The following is an 18,559-nucleotide window of genomic DNA, read 5'->3' on the forward strand; positions in this document are numbered from 1 at the left end:
AGATTGCATAACTGCAGAATTAGTTAAAAATGGGGGACAGAAATTGGTGGAAGGAGTTCACAAAGTGATAACTAAAGTATGGAATTCGGAGATGATACCTGAAGAGTGGCAGGAGTCGATTCTGATCCCAATTTTTAAGAAAGGTGACAAAATGGATTGTAGTAATTATAGAGGGATATCGCTGTTACCAGTACGTTCCAAAATTTTCTCGAATATTCTGCTAAGCAGGCTTACACCATATGCAGAGGAAATTATGGGGGATTACCAAGCTGGCTTTCGGAGGAACAGGTCAACTATAGACCAAATATTCACCATGCGTCAAATTTTGGAGAAGAAATGGGAATACAATAAACCAGTTCATAATCTTTTCATAGATTTTACAAAAGCATATGATTCAGTATTGCAGTCAATATTGTACAGAATTCTTTTGGAACTTGGAATACCAAAGAAGTATGTTAGACTTATAGAAGCGAGTTTGAATAACACAAAAGGTAGAGTACGTTTTGGGAAATTGGGGTCAGAAGAATTTGTAATAAAGAACGGTCTTAAGCAGGGAGATGCCCTGTCTCCGCTACTTTTTAATTTAGTCCTAGAATATATTGTACGAATGGCAGCAGATAATTCAGAGGGTGTGGAGTTAAATGGATATATTAAGATATTAGGGTATGCAGATGATCTAAACATCGTTAGCGATAGGAAAGAATCTGTAACAGCAAATGCGAATGCGTTAATCAAGGCTAGTGAAGATGTAGGTCTAAGGATAAGTGAAAACAAAACTAAATACCTGGTTACTACTAAAATACCAACAGCAGCAGATCAGGAAATGTTAAGAGTTGGAGACATGCAGTTTGAAAAAGTGAACACATTTAAGTATCTAGGCGTGGACATCACTTCCAGAAATGAGATTGAATCCGAAGTGAAGAAGAGATTACGGGCGGGAAATGCGTGCTACTTCTAACTGAATAGATTACTTTCATCACTGATATCGTATAGGAATTTAAAGATTATTATATACAAAACTATTATTCTACCAGTTAAGCTGTATGGGTGTGAGACTTGGTCTCTCACTGTGCAAAATGAAAAGCCGTTTCGAGTATTTGAAAACAAAATTTTGTGGAAAATTTTCGTAGCAAAAAGGGATGAAATTAGCGGAGAGTGGCGAAAACTGCATAACGAAGAAGTTTAAGAACACTATTCAAGCCCTGACATAATCAGTATTATTAAATCACGTAGGCAGCGATGGGCGGGTCACGTAGCTCGAATGTAGGAGAGCAGGACAGCGCGCAGAGTACTGGTAGGGCACTTAGAGGGAAAACGTCCTGTGGGGAGACCGAGGCGTAGATGGGAGGACAATGTGAAGGCTGATTTGAGGGGCCTAGGTATTGAAGGTGAATGGAAGGAAATAGCCCAAGACAGGACAGATGGCGAAAATACGTTGCTGCGGTAATGGACTCTCGAAGCCGGTATGACCGGTGAGTAAGTATGTAAGTACTCATTCAAGTACACTTAAAATCATTTTTTTATACATTTATATATCTTTTACAGGCAACCAGTTCCTAAACAGAAATTTTTAAACAGAAAATCAGCGGAAGCAACCACTCGTGAGTTCCAAAGTGCGACCCGCAATGCAGCTAGTTCCATGATTGCGCATTGGGAGTTAAAAATGATGGGGTGCAATGGCTGAGCAACTCCTCATGTGGCGTCACACATTTCTGTAGTCAGTTCTAAGCTGAGCTTGAAGTGGTGTGAAGAGAGACACCACTCGGCAGTGGATGACTGCAAACGAATGATTTGCAGTAATGGGTCACGCTATGCCCAGTGGCAATCCGATGGAAGGGTTTGGATTTCGCGAATGCCCAGAGCACATCGTCTGTCATCATGTATAGCGCGAAAAGTGAGCTATAGAGGAACTGGAATTAAAGTATACAGTTATTTTTAGGGGTTAGGGTTTGGGCCTCCTAGTGCGTTTAAGAAAACGCTAATTGGGAAAAGATATCAACATATTTCACAGCACTGTGTACTGTGTACAGTAGAGGAACAGTTCGGATACTATGGCTCTTCGTATCCACATGACAATGCACCCTGTTACAATCTATCATATGTGAGGCAGTGGTTTGTGGACAATAATATGACAGAAAAGGACTGGCCTGCCAAGAGCCCTGACCAAAATCCAGCAGCAACCCTTCGGGATAAATTAGAATGTTGACTGTTGAGGAAGAATGTGGTGCCATTGCTCCACAGACATTCAGATATCCATTAGAATTCAAGTCATACCTTTTTTTTGAGTCATCAGTCGTCTGATGGTTTGATGCGGCCCGCCACAAATTCCTCTCCAGTGCCAGAGCGGCACTTTCAACCTACATCCTCAATTACTTGCTGGATGTATTCCTCTCCCTGTCTTCCTCTACGGTTTTTGCCCTCTACAGCTCCCTCTAGTACCACGGAAGTCATTTCCTGACGTCTTAATGGATGTTCTATCATCCTGTCCCTTCTCCCAGCCAGTGTTTTCCACATATTCCTTTGCTCTCCGATTCTGCTCAGAACCTCCTCATTCCTTACCGTATCAGTCAACCAAATTTTTAACACTAGCCTGTACCAAAACTTTTCAAAATCTTCGATTCTTCTGGTTTTCCCACAGTCCATGTTTTATTCCCAATAATGCTGTGCTCCAAACGTACATTCACAAAAATTTCTTCCTCAAATTAAGGCCAATATTTGATACTACTAAGTCTGCAAATTTGCTTCCCCCGTTTTTTCTTGAAGTTCGGCACTTCATTGTGAAAAAATTACAAAAAAATTATGATTCATAGTATTGCCCATCGCTGGCCACTACATTCTCCCATCTTTCGGATAGCATACGAATCCCGTGGCGGAAGAACTGGGCGTCTTTTGTGGGGATCCGTGAATCGATTCGATTTTGCACTTGTTCATATGATGGGAAGTGCTGGTCAACCAGACTGTATGCAACTGATCGAAAAAGGTGGTAGTCAGAGAGGGCAACGTATGGAGAATACGGCGGGAGGGATAGGACTTCTCATTTCAACGTTTCCATGTGTATTTTGATGGGTTATGCGACATGAGGTCGAGTACTGACCTGCTGCAAAATGTCTATCGCTGTATTGTGGCCGTTTGTGTTTCAGTGCTGGGCTGGAACGCATCAGTTGCTTTCGATAATGATGTCCTGTGACTGTCTTCGTGTGTTTCAGTAGCTTCGGAAACGTTCTGTCTTCCACCGCCATGCCGGTCTTCGACATCAAAATCATCGTTCTTAAGGCGTTGGAAACATTCTCTGCGCGTTCTTCCACTAACAGTTCCCTCACCATTGGTCTTACCCAGCATTTTAAGAGCCACAGCCGCAGATTTCTTCATGTTAAAGCAGAAAATTGAAACTTCCCGCAAATGGCGAGAAATGGGTACGTAAGTTGACGTACTTAATCGAGAATAACCTAATGATGCAATCACAAATCGACTAATATTTTTATGGCATTATGTTTAAAGATGCCTAAGCTTATTGTATTACATCTATGACTAACCACCTGAACGCCACTTGCCGCTACTGCCGTCTATTGCAAAACGGCGGAAACAAAGTTGTAGGCGTAATAGTTGACTTCTCTTGCCCAGGAACGCCCGTTTTGCCAGCGCTAGTCCGCTCTTGTTCCGTCCAGCATGGGTTATCTTCCCGCCTAGGCAGCAGAACTCCGTAACTACATCTACGAGTACTTCGCGTGACCACCAATCCTGATTTCAAGTTTCTCGCAGTTTTCACTTCTTCTACTTCTCATGACTTACTTCTTTCTTCGATTTACTGTCAGTCCGTGTTCAGTGTTCATTAGACCATTCCATTCAACAGATACCTTAATTTTTCTTCTCTATCACTGAGGATAGCAATGACATCAGCGAATCGTATCATTGATATCCTTTCACCTTGAATTTTAATTCCGCTCTTGAACCTTTCCTTTATTTCAACCATCGCTTCTTCGATGTATAGATTGAACAGTAGAGGCGAAAGACTACATCCCTGTCTTATACCCTTTTTAATCCAAGTTATTCGTTCTTGGTCGTCCACTCTTACTATTCACTCTTGGCTCTTGTACATATTGTATACTACCCATCTCTCCCTTTAGCTTACCCGTATTCTCTTCAGAATTTCGAACAACTTGGACCATTTGACATTGTCGGACGCTTTTCCAGGTAGGCAAATCCTATGAGCGTGACTTGATTTTTCTTTACTCTTGCTTCCATCATCAACCGCTTCAGAACCCTTTGGTGCCTTTACCTTTCCTAAAGCCAAAATGATCGTCATCTAACACATCCTCAGTTTTCTTTTCCATTCTTCTGTACATTATTTTTGTTGGCAACTTGGATGTTAAGCTGATTGTGCGATCAATCTCGCTCTTGTCAGTTCTTGCATTCTTCGGAATTGCGTGGATAATACTCGCATTTTTCCGTAAGTCAGATGCTATATCGCCAGACTCATACAATCTACACACCAACGTGAATAGTCGTTTTCTTTCCACTTACCTCCAATGCTTTTAGAAATTCTGATGGGATGTTACCTGTTCTCTAATTCTTCTAAGGCTCTTTTAAATTCTGATTCTGATACTGCATCTCCTATGTCTTCTAAATCGACTCCTGTTTCTTCTTTAGCCGGCCGGTGTGGCCGAGCGGTTCTAGGCGCTACAGTCTGGAACCGCGCGACCGCTGCGGTCGCAGGTTCGAATCCTGCCTCGGGCATGGATGTGTGTGATGTTCTTAGGTTAGTTAGGTTTAAGTAGTTCTAAGTTCAAGGGGACTGATGACCTCAGCTGTTAAGTCCCATAGTGCTCAGAGCCATTTGAACCAATTTTTTGTTTCTTCTTCAATCATATCAGATAGATCTCCCCCCTATAGAGGCATTCCTTGTACCCTTTCGACCTACCCCGTCTCTCCTCTGAATTTAACATTGGAATTCCCGTTGCATTCTTAATGTTACCACCCTTGCTGTTAATTTCACTGAAGGTTGTTTTCACTTTCCTGTTCGCTGAGTCAGTCCTTCCGACAACTACATCTTTATCGATTTCTTCACATTTTTCATGCAGCCAATTCGTCGTAGCTTCCCTGCACTTCGTATTTATTTCATTCCTCAGCAACTTGTATTTCTGCATTCCTGAATTTCGCTGAACATCGTGTGTACCATATTAATGTCCACCAACAGGTGTCGGATACTTTTGATCAAATAGCGTATACGCATCCATATCACTTCCGCATGAATTCGCAAATAACTTTCTTGGGCCATCTACTATTCTCTTCGTTGCAAGTCCAGTCATCGGCTGCAACTCGATTCCGATTATGCACAGCTTCTTCCTGCATATTATGAGCATTTATGCTGAACTTAGGGATGTTTCCGGTGGCTGAAAAGACTAACCCTGGCATAAAATATGCTTCCACATACAATACATTGAGTGGCTGGAGGAGGGCGGCGTTGTATTTGAGACGCTTTCTTGCTTGTCGCTTGGCCTGTTCGTGTCTGCAGCGCTCTCCTTCAAAGAAGCTGACAGTGATGGATGTAGTGTTCCTTCACAGTAAGCGATCCACACCACATTCTTCCCATGTTTGTATGTTTCTATCAGTCGTTTTCATTATATGTTTTAGCTGGTCTTGAAAGCGCTTAATGGGAACTCCAAGCGGTTTATTGACACAGCAGAGTTCACAATAAAGGGTTTGGCGGGGAAGCCTTGTATCACTCATGCGATGAAAATGGCCTAACCATATCAGCTGATGCGCGATGTAGGTTGCCTCGGTGTTGCTTAGATACACTTTCTCGAGAACCACAGTGTGGGTCCCACTTATGGATCAAGGTGCATCTGACTTTTGTTGGTGGAAGCGTTCAAGTTTCTTGATATCACTGCGATAGAGTGCTCAGTTTTGACAGTCATCGAGAAGCGCAGAAATGGCAACAGCTCTGTACACCAAGAGTTTGGTGTGCAGATTTAGGTCTTTATACATGAAGACTGTGTGTATTAACCGTCCAAATGCTGCATGGGGTGTCCCAATTCTTTCATCAACATCTTGTTCACAAGATGCTTCCGAGATATGAAAAGTGCTCACCCTGCGCCAGTACTGCGTCTAGGATAGAGATATTGAACTCAGAGTCAATCCTGGGGCAGGTTGTGTGAGTACCTTCGTTTTTCCCGCATAAGTGGTAAGTTCAAGGCCATCACATGCAGCTTCAAACCAGTTCACTGACAGTTATAACTCTGCCGGTGTTAGAGCAGGAGATCATCGGCATACCGTAGTGCTGTCATCTGGGTAACCAGGATACGTCTTTGTGAACAAAGTCTTGCCAGATTGAAGAGACCTCCATCAAAACTAAATTTAATCTCCATGACTTGGTTGTTCGCGGATGATTCAAACAGCATGGCAGCCATGTAAAGAACAAAGAGAGTTGCAGCAAGCACGCGGAGCTGTTTCAAACCCTGAGTGACTGGAAACATACCCGATGCAGCGTTACCATGACGAACCTGCCCAGACATACCATCAGGTAGAGCTTGAACCAGATCAATATAGTGCTCAGGACATCAAAAGTACCTTCCACGTGGCAAATCGAGGCACTGAATTAAAGGCTTCTTCCAGGCCATAGAAAAATGAATATAGAGGCTCTTTTTGCTCACTGCATTTTTCCTGGAATTGTCTAGCACAAAAGATCATATCTGTCGTACATCTGGAGGTTCGGAAACCGCATTCAGATTCAGGCAGAATCTTCTCCGCAACAATCTGGAGCCTATTTGATAGAATTCTTGTTAGAATTTTACCTGGAATATACCTCGGTTGTCCCCACTTACACTACGGTCACATTTCTTGAAGACAGTGACAATGGCAGCATTCTTCAAGTCATCAGGTACTTCTCGAGTTGCCCAAATTAAGAGAGTCAGTGTAAAAAGTCTAGTCTTCAAGATGTAAGTAGGCTGTTTAGGTTTTCTTATTGGTAACGCCACGTAGCGCTCTGTATGAAAATCACTGGCTGCGCTGTGTGCAGTCTGTGGCTAGTTTGCATTGTTGTCTGCCATTGTAGTGTTGGGCAGCGGCAGCTGGATGTGAATAGCGCGTAGCGTTGCGCAGTTGGAGGTGAGCCGCCAGCAGAGGTGGATGTGGGGAGAGAGATGGCGGAGTTGTGAGAGCGGATGATCTGGATGTCATGAACTGATATATATATAATATGACTCTTGAACAATATTAAGGTAAATAAATTGTTTTTTCTCTATCAAAATCTTTCATTTGCTAACTATGCCTATCGGTAGTTAGTGCCTTCAGTAGTGTGAATCTTTTATTTAGCTGGCAGTACTGGTGCTCGCTGTATTGCAGTAGTTTGAGTAACGAAGATTTTTGTGAGGTAAGTGATTTGTGAAACGTATAGGTTAATGTTAGTCAGGGTCATTCTTCGGTAGGGATTTTTGAAAGTCAGATTGCGTTGCGCTAAAAATATTGTGTCTCAGTTTAAGCACAGTCATGTATAATTGTTGTAAGGGGACGTTTCAAAGAGTGTCAAGTGCGCCTACATTTTGTACCAGTTCCAAGGAATGTTATCAGGACCAGGAGCCTTCCTTGGTCTTAATTGATTGAGTACTTTGGCAAAACCTCTGTATGTGAGTGGAAGTGCCATCCATTGCTGTTGGGTTTGCCGAGGGACATTATATAGAAAGTCCTCAGCAACACTGGATTTAGAAGCACAGAGAAAACCCGTTCCAACGCTCTAAGATTTTTTCTTTCTCAGTTAAATTGAAGGAATTATCAGCTGTCTTCAGTGTTCCTGATGTGGATCGAACTGAGCCGTATATCTCCTTTATGCCTGCATAGAAGTTTTGCGGGTCACGGGCAACAGATAATTTTTGCAGTTCTTCAGCTTTTTGTTGCCACCAGTTATTCTTGATTTCCCTAATATGTATCTGACATTTCCCCTTAAGTTCCATGAAATATGATTTCTGTACAGTGGAAGACAAATCTTGAAGAAAGGATAGATGGGCTCCACGTTTGGAGTTGATCAGGCCCTTCATTTCTTCATTATTTTCGTCAAACTAGTCTTGCCTTTTTTTCACAAAACCAATTGTTTCTTTAGCTGACTCAGTAATGTCTAGATGACTAGCCAGATTCCTTGAGATTGCGTTTCCATAATCTGTAGCAATGGATTTAATTTCAAGTTCAGAATTGTCGAATTTACGTCTGGGCGGGTTGTGGACAGGTCTTTTTTGTTTGCAACAGACTGAGGTACTCAATCGACAGAAAAGGAGCAGTCACAGACATTTCTTGAGGTCCTGGTGACGAGAAAATTCCTTTAATTGACAAGAACATCCTTTTTATCGCATTGCCTGGTGATGATATAATCAAGGATGTGACAGTGCTTCGAGTAAGGATGCATCCAAGTGGTCTTGTAGCGATTAGGCAGGCGGAAATGGTTGTTTGTAATAAAGACTTCATGCTCAGCAGATAAACCAAGTAGCTGTAGACCATTACCATTCGTGCTGTCAATTCCTTGTTTCCCCATCATATTCCTCCATAGTTGATCTTCACCAACTCTGGTGCTGAAATCGGCAAGTAATAAGTGTTGCGAATTAGCAGGAGCCAATTCACGGAGTTTGGGAGGAAGCCGAAAGGCACGCGTTTAAGCTCACGCAGGCTGGCGTGAGGTCTGGAAAATGACAAGGAATTATAGTAGCCAAAAATAGTACATAGCTTCTGGAATACTTAACTTTAATCCAAAATTGGAGAACATCGCTCTTGATGATACAATATTACAATCTCAATATAAACTGGTAATGGCGCCTTGCTAGGTCGTAGCAAATGACGTAGCTGAAGGCTATGCTAACTATCGTCTCGGCAAATGAGAGCGTATTTGTCAGTGTAGCATCGCTAGCAAAGTCGGCTGTACAACTGGGGAGAGTGCTAGGACGTCTGTCTAGACCTGCCGTGTGGTGGCGCTCGGTCTGCAATCACTGACAGTGGCGACACGCGGGTCCGACGTATACTAATGGACTGCGGCCGATTTAAAGGCTACCACCTAGCAAGTGTGGTGTCTGGCGGTGACACCACAATAAGAGCTTGTCTTGAGGAGGTACTTTCGTTATGGTGCTGCTCAGCAGATTATAGAACTGATCTTTAGCATCAGCATCCAAGGTGGAGCATAAGCAGAGACGAGAGTCATAAATCTACCTCTAGACAGCGGCATTTGGAGAGAAATAATTCTTTCGCTAGCAGCAGTTAGAGTTTGCCGATAATCGTTCACCAAGGTGGTCTTCACAGCGAATCCAACACCATGAATGCGGCGTTCTCCCTGATCTTTTCCTTTCCAGAAGATCGCATAACCTGAAATGAAGGCTGTAATTTTGCCTTCGGCGAGATTCTCTGTTGCGGGGAATGCTCATGATTGATCCTCAGTGGTTCGGAATTCCGTAATTGGCGACTGGCATCATTTTGGCGGTAAGGAATACAAAGCGCGTAAGTGAGCGCCGCGTGAGAGTACCGGCCAACAGGATACGAAGGTGTCCGCATCGGATAAGTACTTGTGGGCAGGACGCGAAAGTGTCCGAATCGACTTGGCGGTGCACAGAGATAGAGGGTGCCACATCTTGTAGTCCTGCTCAGTTGCTGACGATTCCGTCTTCGTGAAGGGGCCCGCACGTTTGCACCGCGGTGATCGTAATTGGCAGCATCAACAGAGTAAATTGATGTCACACTTGTGGAATCCAGGTCGATCGCCTGTCTCATCTCGTTTGCAATGGTAATGATTGTGTGGTCTTCTGGAATTTTAATCACCAACTTCCATTCACTGTTCCGATCAAACATTATGGGATTTAATGCTTGTCAGTAAATTCTTAGGAGGCCAAGCAGTAGTAACTGAGGGGGCGAGGGGTGACACTGCTTTCTATTTAATCTTTATGTAAGTTTGTGTAGAGCTAGTTATCACTGGTCCTGATTATTCATTAATACGTTGATCTCATAAAGGTATTTATGAATAAATGTGAGTACTGAGTTAATCATTGTTTCTGTTCGACCCTTTCACATACATTAAGCTGTAGGCTTCTAATTTAATATCTTCGAAGATGAAACTGCTTTGCTGTTTAAGACTGTGTGCCGGACCGAGACTCGAACTCAGGACCTCTTCCTTTCGAGGGCAAGTGCTCTACCGACTGAGCTACCCAAGCACGACTCACGACCCGCACTCACAGCACTAATTCTGCCGGTACCTCGTCTCCTATCTTCCAAACTTCATAACAGCTCTCCTGCAGCCTCCAGGCTGTGGCTGTGTCTCCGCAATATCCTTTCTTCCAGGAGTGCCAGTTCTGCAAGGTCTGCAGGAGACCTTCTGTGAAGGCTGGAAGGTAGGAGACGAGGTACTGGCGGAATTACAGCTGTGAAGACGGGTCGTGAGTCGTACTTGGGTAGCTCAGATGGTAGATCACTTTCGTGCGAAAGGCAAAGATCCTGAGTTCGTGTCTCGGTCCGGTACACAGTTTTAATCTGTTAGGAAGTTTCATTTCAGCGCATACTCCGCTGCAGAGTGAAAATTTCGTTCCGGAATCCTCGAACATATTAATAATCAGCTCAAAGATCATAACAACATATGACACTAGTCAGACAGCGTTAGTCAGAGTGAGACATTTGTTTTGCAAATTCACCACTTTAAGAGCTAGGGTCGTAATTTTCGCGTTGTCCATTTAACTTTGCGCACTAGCGTTTTGAGGTTACTTCTTAAAGACGTGGCCGGACCACAATTAGTTTTGGAGGGTTCAGGGAAATTCGTCACCTCAGAGACTTGCAAAGAAGCAGATGGTGATTTATTTCACGCATGTCACGAGAATAAAACCAGAACCAATAAAATTGCCTAATAGGCAATAGCACCATATGAAGGAGTCAAACTAGGTGAGGGTGGAAATTTGAATACTCACTCTGTAGGTGTAAATGATGAAAGATGTTGACACACTGCTGTTTTTCTGTGATAAATGCTTTTTAAAGACAGAACTAGAATTCTTATCAAATACCCTGATAGGAATGGAGGGTATTACATCATGAACACCGTGACCAAACACTACTAAACTGATAACCCAATATGCATGGCTGTGGGACGTAATGATTAAATTTTAATCCTCAGGAGAGATTATTTTCTGTCATTTCGATAAAGAAAAAGGCCATTCCTACAGACGTATGCGCGAAGAATACAACTACCATCGTCACAACTTAGCAAAACATCTGGCAGAGAAACCGAGCCGCGCGGGATTAGCCGAGCGGTTAGAGGCGCTGCAGTCATGGACTGTGCGGCTGGTCCCGGCGGAGGTTCGAGTCCTCCCTCGGGCATGGGTGTGCGTTTGTCCTTAGGATAACTTAGGTTAAGTAGTGTGTAAGCTTAGGGACTGATGACCTTAGTAGTCCCAAAGATTTCACACACATTTGAACATTTTTAGAGAACCCGAGAAAATTCTGGTTGTATCTAAAATCGATAAGCGGGTCTAAGGCTTCCATTCAGTCCCTTGTTAACCAGTCTGGAGTGTCAGTTGAAGACAGCAAAACGAAAGCGGAAGTTTTAAATTTCATGCTCAAGAACTCATTCACGCAGGAGAACCGTAGAAACATACCGTCATTTGACCGTCGGATAGACTCCCGTATGGACAACATACAAATAATCATACCTCGCATAGAGAAGCAACTTAAAGGTTTGAAAACAAATAAATCACCAGGATGGAATCCCAGATCGATTTTACAAAGCGTACTCTACGGCATTGGCCCCTTACCAACACTACTGGCCATTAAATCTGCTACACCAAGAAGAAATGCAGATGGTAAACGGGTATTCATTGGACAAATATATTATACTAGACCTGACATGTGGTTACATTTTCGCGCAATTTGGGTGCATAGATCCTGAGAAATCAGTACCCAGAATAACCAACTCTCGCCGTAATAACGGCCTTGATATGCCTGGGCATTGAGTCAAACAGAACTTGGATGGCGTGTACAGGTACAGCTGCCCATGCAGCTTCAACACGGTACCACAGTTCATCAAGAGTAGTGACTGGCGTATTGTGACGAGCCAGTTGCTCGGCCACCATTGACCAGACGTTGTCAATTGGTGAGAGATCTGGAGAATGTGCTGGCCAGGGCAGCAGTCTAACATTTTCTGTATCCAGAAAAGCCCGTACTGGACCGGCAACATGCGGTTGTGCATTATTCTGCTGAAACGTAGGGTTTCGCAGGGATCGAATGAAGGGTAGAGCCACGGGTCGTAACACATCTGAAATGTAACGTCCACTGTTCAAAGTGTCGTCAAGTGACCGAGACGTGTAACCAATGGCACCCCATACCATCACGCCGGGTGATAAGTCAGTATGGCGATGACGAATACACGCTTCCAATGTGCGATGTCGCCAAACACGGATGCGACCATCATGATGCTATAAACAGAACCTGGATTCATCCGAAAAAATGACGTTTTGCCATTCGTGCACCCAGGTTCGTTCTTGAGTACACCATCGCAGACGCTCCTGTCTGTGATGCAGCGTCAAGGGTAACCGCAGCCATGGTCTCCGAGCTGATAGTCCATGCTGCTGCAAACGTCGTCGAACTGTTCGTGCAGATGGTTGTTGTCTTGCAAACGTCCCTATCTGTTGACTCCAGGATCGAGACGTGTCTGCACGATGCGTCACATCCAATGCGAATAAGATGCCTGTCATCTTGATTGCTAGTGACACGAGGCCGTTGGGATCCAGCACGGCGTTCCGTGTTACCCTCCTGAACCCACCGATTCCATATTCTGCTAACAGTCATTGGATCTCGACCAACGCAAGCAGCAATGTCACGATACGATAAACCGTAATCGCCATAGGGTATAATCCGACCTTCATCAAAGTCGGAAACGTGATGGTACGCATTTCTACTCCTTACACGAGGCATCACAACAACGTTTCACCAGGCAACGCCGGTCAACTGCTGTTTGTGTATGAGAAATCGGTTGGAAACTTTCCTCATGTCAGTACGTTGTATGTGTCGCCACCGGCGCCGACCTTGTGTGAATGCTCTGAAAAGCTAATCACTTGCATATCACAGCATCTCTTCCTGTCGGTTAAATTTCGTGTCTGTAGAACGTCATCTTCGTGGTGTTGCAATTTTAATGGCCAGTAGTGTAGCTTGCATTTATCGTGAATCTCTCGCCCAGCACTAAGTCCCAAGCGCCTGGAAAAAAGCGGAGGTGACTCCAGTATATAAGAAAGGTAAAAGAACGGATCGGCAAAATTACAGACCAGTATCCCTAACCTCTTTTTCCTGCAGAAACATTAAACACATTCTCAGTTTGAATACAATAAACTTTCTTGAGGCTAAGCAGCTTATGTCCACGAAGCGTTCATTGAATTCGAAAGTAAAATTCTATGTACCGACTTGACAGAAAATCCTAGGAAGTTCTGGTCTTACGTTAAATCAGTAAGTGGCTCGAAACAGCATATCCAGACACTACGGGATGATGATGGCATTGAAACAGAGGATGACACGCGTAAAGCTGAAATACTAAACACCTTTTTCCAAAGCTGTTTCACAGAGGAAGACCGCACTGCAGTTCCTTCTCTAAATCCTCGCACAAACGAAAAAATGGCTGACATCGAAATAAGTGTCCAAGGAATAGAAAAGCAACTGGAATCACTCAATAGAGGAAAGTCCACTGGACCTGACGGGATACCAATTCGATTCTACACAGAGTACGCGAAAGAACTTGCCCCCCTTCTAACAGCCGTGTACCGCAAGTCTCTAGAGGAACGGAGGGTTCCAAATGATTGGAAAAGAGCACAGATAGTCCCAGTCTTCAAGAAGGGTCCTCGAGCAGATGCGCAAAACTATAGACCTATATCTCTTACGTCGATCTCTTGTAGAATTTTAGAACATGTTTTTTTGCTCGCGTATCATGTCATTTCTGGAAACCCAGAATCTACTATGTAGGAATCAACATGGATTCCGGAAACAGCGATCGTGTGAGACCCAACTCGCCTTATTTGTTCATGAGACCCAGAAAATATTAAATACAGGTTCCCAGGTAGATGCTATTTTTCTTGACTTCCGGAAGGCGTTCGATGCAGTTCCGCACTGTCGCCTGATAAACAAAGTAAGAGCCTACGCAATATCAGACCAGCTGTGTGGCTGGATTGAAGAGTTTTTAGCAAACAGAACACAGCATGTTGTTATCAATGGAGAGACGTCTACAGACGTTAAAGTAACCTCTGGCGTGCCACAGGGGAGTGTTATGGGACCATTGCTTTTCACAATATATATAAATGACTTAGTAGATAGTGTCGTAAGTTCCATGCGGCTTTTCGCGGATGATGCTGTAGTATACAGAGAAGTTGCTGCATTAGAAAATTGTAGCGAAATACAGGAAGATCTGCAGCGGATAGGCACTTCGTGCAGGGAGTGGCAACTGACCCTTAACATAGACAAATGTAATGTATTGCGAATACATAGAAAGAAGGATCCTTTATTGTATGATTATATGATAGCGGAACAAACACTGGTAGCAGTTACTTCTGTAAAATATCTGGGAGTATGCGTACGGAACGATTTGAAGTGGAATGATCATATAAAATTAATTGTTGGTAAGGCGGGTACCAGGTTGAGATTCATTGGGAGAGTGCTTAGAAAATGTAGTCCATCAACAAAGGAGGTGGCTTACAAAACACTCGTTCGACCTATACTTAAGTATTGCTCATCAGTGTGGGATCCGTACCAGGTCGGGTTGACGGAGGAGATAGAGAAGATCCAAAGAAGAGCGGCGCGTTTCGTCACCGGGTTATTTGGTAACCGTGATAGCGTTACGGAGATGTTTAATAAACTCAAGTGGCAGACTCTGCAAGAGAGGCGCTCTGCATCGCGGTGTAGCTTGCTCGCCAGGTTTCGAGAGGGTGCGTTTCTGGATGAGGTATCGAATATATTGCTTCCCCCTACTTACACCTCCCGAGGAGATCACGAATGTAAAATTAGAGAGATTAGAGCGCGCACGGAGGCTTTCAGACAGTCGTTCTTCCCGCGAACCATACGCGACTGGAACAGGAAAGGGAGGTAATGACAGTGGCACGTAAAGTGCCCTCCGCCACACACCGTTGGGTGGCTTGCGGAGTATCAATGTAGATGTAGATGTAGACATGGTTTTAGAAAGCATCGCTCGTGCGAAACTCAGCTTGCCCTTTTCCCACGTGATGTACTGAGAACTATGAATGAAGGGTAACAGGCAGGTTGCATATTTCTAGATTTCCGCAAAGCATTTGACACAATACCCCACTGCGGGCTATTAACGAAGGTACGAGCATATGGAATAAGTTCACAGATATGTGAGTGGCTCGAAAACTTCTTAAATAATAGAACCCAGTATGTTGTCCTCGATGGCGAGTGTCCATCAGACACAAGGGTATCTTCAGGAGTGCCCCGTAGAAGTGTGATAGGACCGCTGTTGTTCTCTCTCTCTCTCTCTCTCTTATATATATATATATATATATATATATATATATATATATATATATATGATTTGGCGGACAGAGTGGGTAGCAGTCTGTGGTTGTTTGCTGATAGTGCTGTGGTGTACGATAAGGCGTCGAAGTTGAGTGACAGTAGGAGGAGGCAAGACGACTTAAAGAATTTCCAGTGGGTGTAATAAATGGCAGCTAGCCCTAAATGTGGAAAAATACACACTACTGGCCATTAAAAATTGCTACACCACGAAGATGACGTGCTACAGACGCGAAATTTAACCGACAGGAAGAAGATGCTGTGATATGCAAAAGATTAGCTATTCAGAGCATTCACACAAGGCTGGCGCCGGTGGCGACACCTACAACGTGCTGACATGAGGAAAGTTTCCAACCGATTTCTCATATACAAACAGCAGTTGACCGGCGTTGCCTGGTGAAACGTTGTTGTGATGCCTCGTGTAAGGAGGAGGAATGCGTACCATCACGTTTCCGACTTTGATAAATGTCGGATTATAGCCTATGGCGATTACGGTTTATCGTATCGCGACATTGCTGCTCGCGTTGGTCGAGATCCAATGACTGTTAGCAGAAAATGGAATCGGTGGGTTCAGGAGGGTGATAGGGAACGCCGTGCTGGATCCCAACGGCCTCGTATCACTATCAGTCGAGATGACGGGCATCTTATCCGCATGACTGTAACGGATCGTGCAGCCACATCTGGATCCCTGAGTCAACAGATGGAGACGTTTGCAAGACAACAACCATCTTCACTAACAGTTCGACGACGTTTGCAGCAGCATGGACTATCAGCTCGGAGACCATGGCTGCGGTTACCCTTGACGCTGCATCACAGACAGGAGCACCTGCGATGGTTTACTTAACGACGAACCTCGGTGCACGAATGGCAAAACATTTTTTCGAATGAATCCAACTTCTGTTTACATCATCATGATGGTCGCATCCGTGTTGCCGACATCGCGGTGAACGCACATTGGAAGCGCGTATTCGTCATCGGCATACTGGCGTATCACCCGGCGTGGTGGTATGGGGTGCCATTGGTTACACGTCTCGGCCACCTCTTGTTCGCATTGACGGTACTTTGAACAGTGGACGTTACATTTCACATGTATTACGACCCGTGGCTCTACCCTTCATTCGATCCCTGCGGAACCCTACATATCAGCAGGATAATGCACGACCGCATGTTGCAGGTCCTGTACGGGCCTTTCTGGATACAGAAAATGTTCGAGTGCTGCCCTGGCCAGCACATTCTCCAGATCTCAGTCACTACTATTGATGAACTGTGGTATCGTGTTGAAGGCGCATGGGCAGCTGTACCTGTACACGCCATCCAAGTTCTGTTTGACTCAATGCCCAGGCGTATCAAGGCCGTTATTACGGCCAGAAGTGGTTGTTCTCGGTACTGATTTCTGAGGATCTATGCACCCAAATTGCGTGAAGATGTAATCACATGTCAGTTCTAGTATAATATAGTTGTCCAATGAATACCCGTTTATCATCTGCATTTCTTCTTTGTGTAGGAATTTTAATGGCCAGTAGTGTAAGTTAATGCGGATGAGCAGGAGGAACAAATCTGTGAGTTTCGGATACAGTATTACTAGTGTCCAGCTTGACACAGTCAAGTCGTTTACGTACTGAGGGTAACGTAGCAAAGGGATATGATGTGGAACGAATATATGAAAACTGTGGTAGGGAACGCAGATGGTCCACTTCGGTTTATTGGGAGAATTTTAGGAAAAAGTGGTTCATCTGTAAAGGAGGCCGCATATAAGACGCTGGTGCGACCTATTCTTGAGTACTGTTCGAGTGTTTGGAATCCGTACCAGGTCGGATTGAGGGAAGCCGTCGAAGCAGTTCAGAAGCGGGCTGCTTGAATTGTTACCAGTAGGTTCGAACGAAATGTGTTAGGGAGATGCTTCGGGAACTCAAATGGGAATCCCTGGAGGGAAGGCGGCGTTCTTTTCAGGAAACACTATTGAGAAAATTTAGTGAACCGGTATCTGAAGCTGACTGCCGGACGATTCTGCTCCCGGCAACATGGATTGCGCACAAGGACCACGAAGATAAGCTACGAGAAATTAGTTCCCCTCGCTCTATTTGCGAGTGGAACAGCAGGGGAAATGACAAATAGTGGTACAGGGTATCCTCTGTCACGCCTCTGGCTTGCGGAGTATCTACGTACGTAGCTGTAGGTGAAGAATGGTTATGAGTTTTCGATGTTTATTGTGTGTGTGTGTGTGTGTGTGTGTGTGTGTGTGTGTGTGTGTGTGTGTGTGTGTGTGTGACGTCACTGGAACCTTCAATGACTGCATAACGCGTGGTGGCGAGATGGACTAGGACAACAGTGTAGCAAGGAGAATAGGTACGGATCCATCCAAGCAGACTGCAACGTGAGAGGAACGTTATTTTTGATTTATTTACTCGCCAAGTTCCGTAGGACCAAAATGAGGAGCAAATCTCCAAGGTCATGGAACGTGTCAGTACATGAAATTACAACATAAACGTAATAACAGATTAAAATAAATGTTCGTTAACCTTAAAAAAGTCAGTCCATAAGTTTAAGTAAACGCTATCAGCAATACAATAAAAATCAGCTTAATTTTTCAAAGAACCCCTCTATAGAATAGAAGGAGTGACCCATGAGGAAACTCTTCAGTTTCGATCTGAAAGCGCGTGGATTACTGCTAAGATTTTTGAATTCGAGTGGCAGCTTATTGAAAATGGATGCAGCAGTATACTGCACCCCTTTTTGCACAAGAGTTAAAGAAGTCCGATCCAAATGCAGGTTTGACTTCTTCCGAGTATTAACCGAGTGAAAGCTGCTTATTCTTGGGAATAAACTGATATTGGTAACAAGAAACGACAATAAGGAATATACGTATTGAGAGGCCAATGTCAAAATACCCAGACTCGCGGACAGAGGTCGACAAGAAGTTCGTGAACTCACACCACTTATTGCCTGAACCGCCCGTTTCTGAGCCAAAAATATCCTTTTAGAATGAGGAAAGTTACCCCAAAATATAATACCATACGACAATAGTGAATTAAAATAAGCAAAGTAGACT

General features: G+C 44.1%; 1 non-coding gene across 1 annotated transcript; it reads right to left on the bottom strand.

Moving 5' to 3' along the window:
* Positions 1–10,101: 10,101 nt before the first annotated feature.
* On the bottom strand, positions 10,102–10,176 carry Trnas-cga. Its single transcript has one exon. It is a non-coding gene; the product is annotated as a tRNA-Ser (tRNA).
* Between the last annotated feature and the right edge of the window lie 8,383 nt (positions 10,177–18,559).

Source organism: Schistocerca americana, chromosome 2, assembly GCF_021461395.2.
Source record: "Schistocerca americana isolate TAMUIC-IGC-003095 chromosome 2, iqSchAmer2.1, whole genome shotgun sequence".
NCBI lineage: Eukaryota > Metazoa > Arthropoda > Insecta > Orthoptera > Acrididae > Schistocerca > Schistocerca americana.